We start from the raw sequence: 14,389 nt of genomic DNA, 5'->3' as shown, positions 1-14,389 counted from the left end.
GGTGGCTCATACTTATAATCCTAGCTACTGGGGAGGCCGAGATCTGGGGATTGCTGTTTTGAAGCCAGCCTGGGAATGGAAATCCGTGACACTTATCTGCAAAAATTATTCAAGAATTGCCGGAAGTTGTTCTATAGCTCCATTAGTAGAGCACTACGTTTGAGAAAAAGGAGCTCAGGGTCAGTGCCTAAGCCCTCAGATCAAGCCCCATAAGGCATACACACACAAATAAGTCTTATGACTTGTAAATAAGGACTTGTACATATTTCCCATAAATTCAATTTCAGACATCACTATGTACTGTGTGAGGTTTGAGTGCTCTGGGATGTACAACATATCTATTAGATTATGTGAAAGGGGCATCTACACTAAATTCTCTCATTCAATTTATATTGATCAGTTAGCATTCTATCATGAGAAAGAACAGCATTTCGTATTTATTAAATACTCACTTACTTGTCAGTATATACATGGACTCCTATCTGAATTATTTACTATTTTTAATAACTTAATTGTTCTTTTAAAGTTCCTATCATTTGCCTAATTTTAAATCGCGTTAGTAAATTATGACTTAATGCTATAGCTATATAGCATTTCAATATTCTCATGAATTCACACTTATCCACAGCCACCATAAAGTATAAAGGTTTTCCTTGACCCCCTAAAAGATCTCGTGTCTTTCTGTAGTAAAATTCAACTCCATACTGAGTCACAGGTTGTATGATTGATAGACCATCACTACAATTAATCTTTCATGTAAAAAGAATTATAAAGTAATATGTCATTTTTATGACTGGCTTCTTCTGTTCAGTTTATTTTTTGAGACAAAATTTTATTGTGTTTATTAATATTTACATTTACATGTGGCATGCTCGACTATAGTCTTTTTCCTTTATCTAATTTCTGGTTCTATACATTCAAACAAGCACCATACTAGAGTACCTACACACACACTTGCATGCATGAACACACACACACACACACACACACACAATCTATATATGTATAACAGATATTAATATATAATATATTATTATATAATATATATTATGTAATACAATATACAAAATATACTATAGTGTATATACTATATATGCACTGTTATATAATATACCATATTATATATACATTGCATATACTATATATACATACTATAAAACATTATGTACACTGTTATATATTGAATATCATATAACAGTGCATATTATGTCATTATGTATTACATATAATATATTGCATGTTATATAATATATAATTATACAATATATCATATGAGTAATATATGATATAATAGGCATTATATAATATGCTTATACAATTTATGTTATCTATTATATATGGTGTATAGTATGTATAGTATATTGTATATAGTTCATATAATATATTATATATTATGTATTATATACAATATATTATATATTTTAAATCATATATATTTTATATTATATAATTATGCATTTTATACAAGTGGACACTATATGGTCCATATGTAGTATACACAATATATTTCTCATAATACATAATATGATATATTTACTATACACTATATTATATATCATATACCATATAATAATAATTTATAATAATACACCGTAAATATAAAATTTAATACATATTATAATATGTAATATAAATACATATACAATATTGTTACAATGCCTTGTACTGGTGGCTCACTCCTGTAGCCATAGATACCCAGGAGGCTAAGATCTGAGGATTGTGGTTCAACGTCAGCCTGGGGAGGAAATCCATGAGATACTTATTTCCAATTAACCACTAGAAAAATTGGAGTGAAGCTGTGGCTCAAAGGTACAGTGTACATTGGGAAAATGTGTCTAGGAACAGTGCCAAGGCCCAGAGTTCAAGACCAATAACCAAGGAGAGGACAAATATCTCACAGTCTTTGCTGCCTGGGTTAGTTTCAAATCACAATCCTCTGTTCTCAGTCGCCTGAGTAATTGGTTTTACTAGATTGAGCCACCAAGTCTGGATTCTGGTTGTTTTTCATTATATTCCAATTATCTCCTGTTATTTATGCCTGTATTCAGGTTAGCTATCACTGTTCTGCAGTCAGAAATAAGTTTTTTCTATATCTTATTTTCAACTCCAAATAGTACCAGATCCATCAGTAGCAGCAGCCCCTTCCAGCTAGCTACGGTATCCTTAGTTCTGCTTGGATCTTTGATGATGTCTTTCCTTTCTGATTTAACAAAACATCCCTGATCCTGTCATTTCCCAAAATAGCCCTGGATCTTTTCAGTGAAGAATGACACGTAGGAATCAACCTCTGGATGATAGGCAGTGTTTTCCTATAGACCTGCCTCCCTTTCTGGGGCTCTGCGTGAACATTTCTTGCATTGTTCTGCTTACCTAATAAAAACAAGAGAAAGGGTATTCAGCACACATTTTAGTGGCTCCATGTTTTGAGTAACCTTGAGGAGGCCTGGAGTGATCTTGCCTGGACATCAGCCATTTATACATACACAGTTTATCTATTCCTAAGTAGATGCAATCTAGACCCAATGGGGGCCTTGCTACACAGAGCACTCAACCTCGATGTACTCAGGAGTTGCACAGAGGCTATTTCCAGATATTATCCTACACATGCATCTTATACTAGGCGACAGAATATCCATTGACAAGGTGTAGATCCTCTGTTATTCTCAGAGGATAAAATGCTATTCAAAACAACTCTGGACCTTTATTTTCTTATTTCACATTGTGGGGAGCTAAGTGCCAGACATCACTATTTCCTGTACACTGCAATATGCTACAAGATGGGCAGGCATTCCCACAGCAAGTTTCTGTTGGGGGGGGCAGTGATTGTACTAGGGCTTCAATTAAGGGACTGGGAAATAAACTTTAATTTTTTCCAAGGCTGGCAATCTACCACTTGAGCTCCCCCTCCAATCTGGCTTCTATTGGATTAATGGAGATAAAACTGTGTAGGAAGAAAAGGAGGGGATGGAGGATGTGAGATTGTGATCCATTTGTATCCTCCTCTGGAAAGGTCAAAACCTCCCTGTTGTACAACTAATGTGTGCTATTATATCGAAAGGCAACTAGAGGTCTAATAACCCAATAATATTCTCTTGTTTTTGAGTTCCTGGGAAAATTACCATGTCCCTTGCTTTGTCCCCCCACCTTTTTGGTGCTAGGACTGGGACTTAAACTCAGGGCTCGGTTGCTGACCCTTAACTCTCCCTTATGACTAGTTCTCTACTGCTTGAGACACAGCTTCACTTCTAGCTTTTCACTAGTTAACTGGAAGAAAGAGTCTCTCCAATTTTCCTACCCAGGCTGAATATGAACCCCAATACTCATATTTCAGCATCCTGAGTATCAAGGATTATGAATGTGCACCACTCAGATCCTTGTTATCTCCCAATAAAAAGTGTTATCTTTCAGTATGAAGGGTTTCAGAGAATTCAGCATTTCTTCATGGTGCCCAGATTTGTGCACAAATCTCAATTAAAATTCAACACCAAGACACACATCCACCACAGATGCTACTCCCTAATCTGCTAAAAACAATCTGGCTCTGACATCTAGAACTTCTACATGGCAGCCATAGCTTGGCATGTCATTTTTATTTTTGAGAAAGTGGAGGTTTCTGATTTACCAATTTATTATTTAAAAAATGTTTCTGAAAGTAGCGCTGTGGGTCAATTGGTAAAATGCTCTCCTTGAGCTGAAGAACTCAGGGGAAGTTCAAAATTCAAGACCCACGACTGACAGAAAAAATAAAAAAAAATAGCTGAGACAACATTTGTTTCTGTGCCAGGCATAATAATACATGCTCATAATCAAAGCATGCAGAAATATGAAAACAGGAAGATCTATAGTTTGATGCCAGCCTAAGGAACAGAGTAATAGGTTATGTAAAAAAAGAACCAACAATAAAACATAACTCCCCAAACAAAAACAATAATTTTTGCAATCAACCAACATTTCTGAGTTGAAGTTAAGATAAGTGCTTTGTGTCAGTATATGTGGTTCATGCCATAATCCTAGCTACTCAGGAGACTGAGATCTGAAGACCAATATTGCAAACCATTTGGGGCAGAAAAGCCCGTCAGACACTTATCTCCAATTAATCACCAAAGTGTGAATGCCAGCCTTCTGTGAAAAAGCCAAGTTAGAGCATGAGTTCATAAGTTTAAGCTCTTCTAATGGCACAAAAAGCAAAGTTAAAACCAAGGCAATACAAAAACAAAGACAACTGTTCACATGAATCCTGGCCAGCTCACTCCCAGAATGAGCGCTAAGATTGTGGATTAGTGGTAGAGTGCATGTTTAACATGTATGAAGCCCTGGATTCTATTCCTCAGTACCACATAATCAGAAAAAACTGGAAATTGTTCTGGGGCTCTTGTGGTAGAGTGCTAGCTTCGAGTAAAAGAAGCTGAGGGACAGTGCCCAGGCCCTGAGTTCAAGCCCCAAGACTGATAAAAAAGAAAAAAGAAAGAATGAAATATGTAAAAATGTTTTATCATTGAATTTCTGTTTATGAGAATATTTAAAAAAGAAACAAAGTTTATGTATCCATGTGATTTGAGGCATCTGTACCTGGTAGTGGTGTGTAAATTACACAATGTTATCACCATATTGAAAGACTGATTTATATCTCTTTGTAGATGAAAAAAAAGTTCTCTGCATCCACATTGAATAGCCAAGAAGTACAATGTTTATCCTCTTAGCTCTCACAGTCATCAGATTTTTATTGAAATTCCAGCTCTGGAATCTTTAAAAAATTTAATTGTGAAGGTGATTTACAGAGGGGTATTAGTTATCACTATATTTCTTCTTGTCTAAGTTTAAAATCCAGACTTACCCTAAGGGTTTTGAATAAGCAAAATGGCTTCTAGAGCTCACATCTGATGACATCAGGGGATGAAGAACATGTCCATAACTTCCAGAAAAAAGACAGAATTTTATGTCTCCTTAGATTTTAGGTTTTTGAATGCACAGGGAGGAACCCTCAAGATTGAGGACAGGTTAAGGACAAAACAGTTCCTGTGCTATTCCATCAAATGAAGCTGATTATTCTCTTACATTACTACACAGAAATGCAAAATTACATATTATCATATATATATATATATGTTAATACCTGCAAAACTTGGAGAAAATGGGTGCTGAGTTTATAGCATTGATTACTACTAAAGGATGCGATTATAAGAGAAATGTATTTTGTGTGTTTCTGTAAGGGCGAGTGTGTGTGTGTGTGTTTGTGTGTGTGTGTGTGTGTGTGTGTGTGTGTGTGTGTGTGTGTGTGTGTGTGTGTGTCACAAGTGAGTAATGGAGTTTGAACTAGACCTCTCAGTCATTTGTAGTGTCTTTCCTCAATGTTGTTACTCTACCCCTTGAGTCACATTTCCTCTTCTGGATTTTGATTGTTTAATCAGAGATAAGTGTGTCTCAGATTTTTTTCTGCTGGCTTTAAATCAAGATCTACAAATTTCAGCCTCCCTTGCAGCTAGGATTAAAAAACAGAGCCACTGGTGACTAGCGACTATTTTCTACATTAACCATTTTAGAATACTTGAAATTTAAAGGTAAACAAGTGTTCTATTTGAAAAACGGAGAAAAAATAATGCTTAAAAGAACTAAAAACCAAATCTCAGAATTGCAAGTGGCTGAACACAGCATGAAATACAGATTTTAGATTGTGCACAGAAACAACTATATTGTTGGATCCTGAGGCCATCAGTCTCCTAAACAAACATTATAGATAGCAATTGCCAGATTGTGATTTTAAAAAGGGTAATGATAGTTTGTTTTTAAAAAAATAATTTTAGGCTAGCACTGGTGGCTCAGGGCTATAATCCCAACCACTCAGGAGACTGAGATCTGAAGATCATGGTTCAGAGCCAGCCCCAGCAGGAAAGTCTATGAGATTCTTATCTCCAGTTAACCATCAGAAAACCAGAAGCGGCACTGTGCCTCAACTGGTAGAGTGTTTGCCTTTTACAGAAGAGTGCTGCGACAGCATCCCGGCCCAGAGTTCAAGCCCCATGACAAAATAATAATGATAATAATGATAATAATAATAACAATAATGATAACAATAATAATGCCTTTATGATGTTATTAAGATGTTGTATAGAAAGGCTACCATTTCATAAGTTTTTTTTTATTTTCTAAAGGTTACAAACAAGCCCATCTTCATTGCCAAGAGCCATTATTTTGTCATCTGCATTCCAGCTAATCTGTCTGTACATGCAATTTGAACTAGAAAGCAAAGCAAACCAATTTTGACAATAAATATGTTTTTCTCTTTACATCTTATAACTTAATTCTGATAACACCAATTTAAAAAAAATCCCTATTACTCATCCTAATTACATGGCAGCCATTCTTGTCTGCAAGTTGAATTAATAAAACAAACATTCTAAGAATAATTTATTTAATGAGACAGAGGCCAGTTAGTATTAAATATCAGTCATGGTTAACTTTGTAAAATACACTACTTTCTATAATAGAAAATAAAATACGCCCACTTGCAGCTGGGAAGTTCTCAGTGGTAGACTGCTTGCCTTGTAGGCATGAGGCCCTGGTTTCTATCCCTCAGCACCACATAAGCAGAAAATCCCACATGTGGCGATGTGGCTCAAGTAGTAGGGCACTAGCCTTGAGATGAAGAGCTGAAACCCAGGCCCAGAGTTCAGGCCACTCGACTGACCATGTATATATATACACAACATATATATATATATATATATATATATATATATATATATATATATATACATACATATATACCCACTTACCATAAGAACATATATATTTCAAGGTCGTTAAAAATAGGTACACATTTTTCTTGTTTTCCATTCTTCCGGAGTTTTTATTTTCCAGGATAACCTCTTTGTTAATATTTTATTATTCCCCAAGTCTGTGTGGCCCTATTCTTTTGGGTTTCTTTAGCCTACTTCGTACATGCCAAGCTTATTCAACTATTATATATGTATATGAATAACTTGAAAATGCCTATTTCCAATCAAATCTCTTTGTATATATTTCTGATGCTTAACTGCCATTAAAAACTTGTTAAACAGGAATTATTTCCTTATATTATGATATTAGTATATAAATAACTTTAGGAAAGTAAAGGAATATCACCAATAAGTAAAATTTATGATTGCTATATTAATGTTAACCATTAATTAATACAATGTTTATCCTTTTAACTTATTAGAGTGCTGAAGTGAAAGTGTCAATGTATAAGGGGTTGGGGTCCCTGGGTAAAGGTCACGAAATCACCAGGACACAGGGCATGGAGAGTGCAAACAGCAATTTCTACTGCATGCTTTGCTTTACTGCTAGTGGGTATTTAAAGACAAGCAAGCATTATCTTTGCCAAGATTTAGTCAGAAGACTTTCCCACAAAGAATTTCAACAGATACAATTTTGCTCAAACTATGAGACAATATCTTTGTATATTTTTATCTAAACTATTTTAGAGCAAGTTCAAACCACTTCCCAGTACTCAGGAAAATGATTTACTAGATGTTCGTCTATGCTTAAGTAAGCAGAAGAGCTACTTCGTCAGCTCCCAGGAATCTGTGACATGTGTTTTGAGATAGGGAGAGAGAACATGTAACCTTTCTAGCCCTGCATGCCAAGAGCTTTGCACATACACAAATACAGTCCTCAGATAATCCTGAGGCTGGAGCCTGCATCATTCACCCCTCCAACACAGACCCTAAGTCTTCACAGGAAAGGATATTAACTTTTTGTGTGCTACTTGACCTCAGGACCTTATTTCTCATTCTACCTTTGCGCTGAAGGCTTGGGCTGTACTATTTTTCACAACTCCACTTTCCTACTCATTTACGGGATTAATTATAGATAAGAGTCTCACAGACTTTCTTGCCTGGGCTGGATTAGAAACTTGATGCTCAACCTCAGTCTCTGAGGCAGCCAATATTATAGGCATGAACTGTAAATGCCTAGTTTCTGTAAGAGTGAAAGGTACTGATTTGAAGCCCAGTAAACAAAAACAAAACCAAAAAGACAGCATATAAGTATATTGAGAGACTATTAAATCAAACATAATTATATGTGGGCTTCTGGGAGAAGAAAATCAGAGAACAATTATCACTATTATCTTTTCTGAATCTTTAAAATCAGAAATTAGTGTTGAAGGCATGGCTCAGTTGGTAGAACTTAGTGAGCGGAAAAGAGTCAGATATTAAATTTGAGTCCCAGTGTTGGATCTTAAATAAACAAATTTGGAAAATAAATAAGAAATTGTTTCTTAAGAGTAAAATGCCTACAGGTGACTCCTGTATGAGTTTATGGTGACTGCTACTGAGGAAAAACTGAAAATGCTCAGGAAGACAGAATTTTAGAATTAAGCAATGACCATATGCATAGCAGATCTTAGCACCTGTAATTCGATACTACATGAAGTGTATTATATTAATGACATAAAAACTGTTGTACACATTAATACTGCTCATAAAATATATTTTGCTTCATGCTCTATCTCTGAATAGTTGATTCATTTCTTTCCAAAATGCTACTAAATATATACAGTCTTTCAACAACAACTCCAAAAAATATACTTTATCACTTAAATTTAGAATATTATGTATTTTTGTCTATTTCGGAGAATCACAATAACTTTTATTTTGTTCTTTAACTATTTATTTTGGTGAGGCATATTTTTACAAAAAACGATGGGAGAACCCTTAGAAGATTACATGATTTAAATACAAGTAACATAGCTGGGCACCAGTGGCTCATTCCTATAATCCTAAAGAGGCTAAGATCTGAGAATTGTGGCTAATCAGACTGGGCAGGAAGGAACTTGCTTTCCCTAAGCTCTAACTAATAACCAACAAAGATGAAAGTAGAGCTATGGCAAGTGGTAGAGCACTAGCCTCATGTAAAAACAAATAAAAACAAACAAAAAGAGGACTGGCACACACAAGAAAATCTAAGTGACAGGAATAGAGTTCTGAGAGCTTCTGGGTATCACCTCAACTTCCTAATGGGATATGCACATGGGAATTTAAAATATTTTTCATTTTTAAAAATAAATTAAAAATTTTAGTCACAATGAAGAATTTTCATATGGTCAAACAAGTACTAAATTGGGCAATGAGGATAGCTCATTTTATGTTTTCATGAGCAGAAATACTTTGCAGTTGGATTTGAAAACACTATTATATTTTAATTTTGCCATGGCATCATTTTGATTCAAGTTAAAGTACTTGGCCTATGGAACATTAATGGATAAGATATGAAATCTCATCACAAATCTCCACAATTGAGAACTGATTCCTATTATGTGTAAATTCTTCATGCATGTCACTCAATGATAAAGTCCCGTAAGATACCTTCATTCACTCATAGACTTTCAAAAAAAACTAAGCAGTCTGCCTAGCATGGTGGACATCTCTAGTTTGGAATGTAACTTGCAAGATGGGAACAGAGCAACCGGAGGGGAGACTTCAGACCATGGCAACTCATTTTGGTTGAATTGATGTCCCTGATGAGAATGTTTATGTCAAAAGTTTCACCACCAAGGTTTCAAAGGTGATGCTGTAGGACAATCCCTTCCCCTCCACAGCTATATAAAGTGAAGCAAGTTCTGTCTCCTCCTTGTCCTATGGCAGAAAGAAAGCTCATCAGTTTTCAATAACTTAAGGATTTGTTTTCAGAGTATGACTATAAGATTAAGAGAATAAAAAAAATCTGAAGTATTCTAATACATTGGAATAAACTATTTTTCCATCCTATACACAGTTAGAGTGAGATTAAAAGAGATATTCTTAATTCTATAATAATGTCTAAGATACAACACAATTATTTTAAACATTTTTCTGGATCATCAAAGCTGTAATCTGAAAAGAAAATGTTCCTGAGGCAAAAGTTGAGAATTCTCACTTGTACCACACCCCCACCGCCAAAATTATTTTTTTGGTCATTCAAATTTATCAGTAGGTGGATGAGACTCTTATAGGTTTAAAATTAAAGCCATTTGTTTTCAATTTTTTTATTTTGGGAAAAGGGACTAGGATATTAGAGATATTCAGTATTAAGACAGATAAATCATATCTAATATAGTAGAACATAGACTAATCATCACTGCTTTTGGAAAGCCTTGCTTTATTTCTAGAGATTCCTATACTTTCCTTCAAGGTATCTGTCTAGTATTCTCTTTTTTTTCTGGTACTTGGTTCTGAGCTGCTTTTATTCAAAGTTAGTGGTCCACCACTTGAATCACAACGCCACTTCCAGATTTTTCTGTGATTAGTAGGAGATAAGTGTCTCATGGACGGCAGGTGTGAGCCATCGGTGCTCAGTCATTCTCAGAAGTGGGGCTGTGAATATAAGTAGTAGAGCAGTAGCTTTGAGCAAAAGACCTCAGGTACAGGATCCAGGCCCTGAGTTCTAGCCATATATCTAGCAAAAATAAGAAAAAAGAAAAGAAAAAAGAGGTAGAATCTTTAAGACATGATCATGAAGGAGAACTCTGCCCTCATATACAGATGACTTCATTATGCAAATAAACTTGTTGCAAAATCAGTATAGTGTTACCCTCTCGGTCTCTCATTCATGCTTTTTTGCCTTTCTAATATTCTTCATGGGGAGACACAGCAAAAAGACCTCAGTTACATATTTGAACACCATGCTCTGGTGCTCTGTTTGACTCATTTCTTTGAGATAAGAATAACAGGTGGACCCATTGCAACAATGAGATGTACAAGTTGTTATGTCGAAAAACGAATTTATCAACTTTGGTAAGGGGTAGGGAGAGGATCGAGGGGGAAGGGAGAAGTATGGGAAGGGATGGGAAGGGAAAAAACGAGGAGGCAACAATGCTTGATAAGAAATGTACTCGTTATCTTGCCCATGTAATTGTAACCCCTCTGTATGGTATTTTCACAATAAAAACAAAAAACAAATATATGTATATATATATATATATATATATATATATATATATATATATATATATGAATTAAAAATAATAACAAAGACAAGGTTTGTGGAGGGGAAGGGAAGAAACAAATGGTTTAAATAGGGATACAGCTGGACCCATTGCAACAATGAGATGTACAAGACATTACGTTGATAAACGAACTTTACAACTTTGGCAGGGGTGGGGGAGGTGATGGGACGGGAAACAAAGGAGGAGGCAAAAATGTCTGATAAGAAATATACTCATTACCTTGCCCATGTAAATGCAACCCCTCTGTATGGCATTTTCACAATTAAAAAAAAATAACAAAGACAAGGTTGATTTTGGCTACAAGTGCAAAAGGAACAGAATGTATTAATCAACGGTCAGAACACTGAACAAGAAACCTGTGTACAATGAAAAATACTTGCTCTCTCAGTGTTTTAGAGGTTAGGGGAGCTTATAGGTAAATAATTTCTCCTAGATACTTCAATTTAATACTTGCTACTACTGCTTTCATGGATCTTTTTGTACACAGCAAACCACAAGTGCAGTCACTGACTTATAACTTTTCTAACTCCTTCTATTTTTAATTCATTAGGATTAAAGTGAAAGAAAATCCCCAGATATTTGTTAAAGAGTGGTTCATAGCCTTACCTAATGACATGGGAGGCACTGGTGGACCCCAGAATAATGTGTACAGTCTTCTTATGATACACTCTGGAAACGTGTGGAAGTGGAAGGTGGTGCAGAACAAAGAGGAAGATTTAAACGATAAAAAGGAATAATGGAAAATAGACAATCTTTTACAAAATTACTTTATTACAAACTCAATTATTCATAGAAAAAAAGTAGCTTAAGAAACTTCAATTCATTGCAAAAAATCACAACGTATGAGGTAAGAAAAAATATAGAAAAACTAGCCCTAAATATACTTCATCGAGAAAATGTACTCAATTTGCATCCATCTGTCCAGTGAGGAACTTTTTTTTTTTTTTGTCGGTTGTGGGACTCGGGATTCTGGGTCTGATTTGAGCTTTTCAGCTCAAGGCTAGCGCTCTACCACTTAAGCCACTGCACCACTTCCAGTTTTCTTACAGGTTTATTGCAGATAAGAGTCTCATGAACTTTCCTGCCTGAGATAGCTTTTAACTGCAATCCTCAGATCTCAGCCTCCTGAGGAGTTAGAATTACAACCAAGAGCCACTAGCGCTGGCTTGAGATTGTTTTTCTTATCTGTCCTTTCGAAATTGTCAAGATTCTAACACTGTTGTAGCATTACTTAAGTATAAATATTATAACAACTAGAAATCGAAGAAGCTACTAATCCTACCTGTCAAGATAGATAGTGATAATTATTTCAAGTTATTGCTTAGCCATGTATCATTACTATTCAAATCTATTCTTAATTTGACAAGATTTGAGTATAGACTGATTTTCCAAATTCACTATATTTTTAAGAAAATTTTTCTAGTGATATGTGTCAGTAAAGCATGCTTTAGATAAAATCGCTATACTGTATGGCTTAAAATACAAAGTAATTTGTAAATATGGTTTTAGAACTCTAAAATCAATGACTGAACCAGGTCTGTCATTATTTTTATGTACCTCAGAAATTCATAGGAATTATTCTATACAATGTATCAGTTTTCTCAAGCTAAGATATAGAATAAAGTATATGACTTGGATACCTAAAAATAAAGCAATATCATTTTTCCAAATACTTTGTTAGTGTTAGTCCTGAAAATTAACCTTATAATATCTTATTAATAGAAATACTTGTCGGGTGCTGGTGGCTCACGCCTGTCATCCTAGCAACTCAGGAGGCTGAGATCTGAGGATCGCGGTTCAAAGCCAGCCCCGGCAGGAGAGACCGTGAGACTCCTATCTCCAATAAACCACCAGAAAACCGGAAGTGGTGCTGTAGCTCAAGTGGTAGAGCGCTCGCCTAGAGCTGAAGAGCTGAGGGATAGCGCCCAGGCCCAGAGTTCAAGCCCTACGACCGACAAAAAAAAAATACTTATCAATTTTGTGATGATACAGAGATATTTAAATCTATACAGTTTTCAGTTGTTTACTTCTCTGAAAGGTTCCCACACTTGTTCTCTTTTACATTTAAAGAAGATATATGTCATTTGGATATAGGTTCTAATTGAAAACTTAAAAAAATGTAAGGTAGATGCCAATGTCTCATTCCTGTAATCATAAGCTGATGAGATCCTGGTTCTAATTCAGCCCAAGAAGGAAAGCTAATGAGACCTTATCTCTAATTAACCACCAAAAAGACAGAAGTGGGGCTGTGGCTCAAGTGGCAGAGAACTAGCCTTGAGCACAAAAGTTCACAGACATTGTCCAGGACCAAAATTCAAGCCCTGAAAATCTACCCCGTCATCAAACAGGGCTGGAATTCAACTTAGCAGCTTAGCATGCATGAGTTTTGATCCTTAACACAAGAAAAGGAAGTGATTGGGTGAGAGAAGAGAGAAGGAGAGAGAAAAGAAGAGGGAGAATAACTGTAGATGGAAAAGAGGGTAGCCCTGCATAATAAATGATGTTCACTAGGGAACATGGTCAGACAAACATTTTCTGTAAAGAAACAGAGTAAGTAAGTATGTCCAGGCCTTGGGAGCCACATGATATCCCATACGTTTTACATTCTGCTGTGGCAGTGTGACAGAGGACACAGATAGAAATAATATATTAAAACTTTACTAACATTAACTGAAACTTGAATTCTATTTTTATTTAAAATATGGCTAGGTAAACTGTCTGAATTTTTAATTTCATGTAATTTTGCTTACGTTAAGTGTTGTCACTTACAGGTTTGTGGCTGGCTACTCAACTGAGTAGAACAAGTTTGGCCTCTGATGAAATTTCTAGAGCACCTCCAAAGTCATCCAGGAACAGAAGCCATGGAACTCATTCAGTTTTTCAGTAGTCACATAAGAAACAGTAAAATAGGAAAATAAATAAAACCTATAATAAAAACCACCAAAAGAGCTTTAATCAAAATTCAGCATAATTATCAGATGTCATCATTCTGAGTATTACAGATGTGAACTACTCTCAGCTGTTTGTTAGTTTTTTTAAATACCAAGACAGCAGTGTATTTTATATTAGACGCATCTCCTTCCTGCATTCAGCAGTCATTTATACCCAAGGACTACTGTAATGGATGAGGTACAACTAGCCCTACTTTGTAGTTTGCTAGGAACTACAAGGAGTCAGCTAGAATTCACCATAGGAAAACAAATCGATTAAATAGGGATATAGGTGGACCCATTACAATAATGAGATGTACAAGTCGTTATGTCGAAAACCAACTTTACAACTTTGGTGCAGGGGGGGAGGGGGGAGAGGATGGGAAGGGGGAAGGCATGAGAAGGGGAAACAAAGGATGAGGCTACAATGCTTGATAAGAAATGTACTCATTATCTTGCCCATGTAATTGTAACCCCTCTGTATAGTATTTTC

This window comes from Dipodomys merriami, unplaced genomic scaffold (genome assembly GCF_024711535.1).
Source record: "Dipodomys merriami isolate MVZ:Mamm:240054 unplaced genomic scaffold, mDipMer1.0.p SCAF_1235, whole genome shotgun sequence".
Classification (NCBI taxonomy): domain Eukaryota; kingdom Metazoa; phylum Chordata; class Mammalia; order Rodentia; family Heteromyidae; genus Dipodomys; species Dipodomys merriami.
This window is presented reverse-complemented; position numbering follows the sequence as displayed.